Below are 1413 nucleotides of genomic sequence, written 5' to 3'. Positions count from 1 at the left end.
TTGTATAGAGTACGCGGCAGCACTACCGGGCTGAAGATAGTTGCTCGTGAGGCAAGGCCAGGAATGTTCTTGTAAATGAGAGTGCTGGAACGTTTCTGTTGCGCCACAAGCGACAGCAAACACTGGAAACCTGAAATGACACAAGCCCTGTTGGTCATTCGAAAACACAGGCGCAGTACAGCCGTGTGTACGCGATATTTACCAGAATTAAGTGCAAGGGCGCCAGGCTAAGTCCAGTCTGCCAGCAGGACGCCACCGGTGGGAGAACGTAGAAGCAATAGCAGTCGCTCATGGAACGGGTGATGCTCGTGTCCAAAATAATCTTTTGGAGCGCATACCGAAGAGTCGTGAAGGGCGCGCTGGGTACGCTTGTTGACCGCAATTGAAAACAGAAGTGCAGAAGCTGTAACGACACAGCGCTTATTTGTTAAACACTGGAGGACACAGTGGTAATACCAGTCCCATGTAAACGACATTTACCAGTAGTAGCGCAGGACTGGGAGACAAGTCCAGTCTACCAGCAGGACACCACTGGTGCGAGAATGTAGATGCAATAGCAGTCGCTCCTGGAACAGGTGATGCTCGTGCCAGATGACATCTTTTGGAGCGCCGACCGTAGAGTCGTGCAAGAGCGCGCTGGGTACGCTTGTGGACCGCAATTGAAAACAGGAGTGCATAAGCTGTAACGACGCAGTGCGTATTTGTTAAACACCGGAGGACACAGTCGTGACACCAGTCCCGTGTAAACGACATTTACCAGTAGTAGTGCAGGTCGGGGAAACATGTCCAGTCTACCAGCAGGACGCCACTGGCGAGATAATGTAGATGCAATAGCACTCGCTCCTGGAACAGGTGATGCTCGAGCCCGAAGTAATCTTTAGTGGTGCAGATCGAAGAGTCGTGAAGAGCGCGCTGGGTACGCTTGTTGACTGCAATTGAAAACAGGTGTGCAGAAGCTGTAACGACACAGTGCGCATTTGTTAAACACTGGAGGACAAAGTGGTAATAACAGTCCCGTGTAAACTACATTTACCAGTAGTAGCGCAGGACGAGGAGACAAGTCCAGTCTACCAGCAGGACACCACTGGTGAGAGAATGTAGATGCAATAGCAGTCGCTCCTGGAACAGGTGATGCTCGTGCCCGATGACATCTTTTGGAGCGCCGACCGTAGAGTCGTGCAAGAGCGCGCTGGGTACGCTTGTGGACCGCAATTGAAAACAGGAGTGCATAAGCTGTAACGACACAGTGCGAAGTTGTTAAAGACTGGAGGACAGTCGTAATACAAGTCCCGTGTAAACGATACTTACCAGTAGTAGTGCAGGCGAGGAGGAAAGCCCAGTGAAAAGACGAAACGAAGATGCAATGGAAAATAGGAAATACCCGACTGGATTGTGCCTGACCCATGTGGTGTA

The 1413-nt window shown here is 51.0% G+C and overlaps 1 long non-coding RNA gene across 1 annotated transcript; it reads right to left on the bottom strand.

Annotated features, from left to right (window-relative positions):
* Window positions 1-206: 206 nt before the first annotated feature.
* On the bottom strand, window positions 207-1413 carry LOC142584368 (uncharacterized). The gene is made up of 5 exons (XR_012828774.1): window positions 1309-1413; window positions 1034-1233; window positions 758-956; window positions 481-680; window positions 207-403 (listed from the first exon to the last, which is right to left on the bottom strand). It is a non-coding gene; the product is annotated as an uncharacterized LOC142584368 (long non-coding RNA).

The sequence above is a fragment of the Dermacentor variabilis genome, chromosome 6, assembly GCF_050947875.1.
Source record: "Dermacentor variabilis isolate Ectoservices chromosome 6, ASM5094787v1, whole genome shotgun sequence".
Lineage (NCBI taxonomy): Eukaryota > Metazoa > Arthropoda > Arachnida > Ixodida > Ixodidae > Dermacentor > Dermacentor variabilis.
This window is presented reverse-complemented; position numbering and strand designations above follow the sequence as displayed.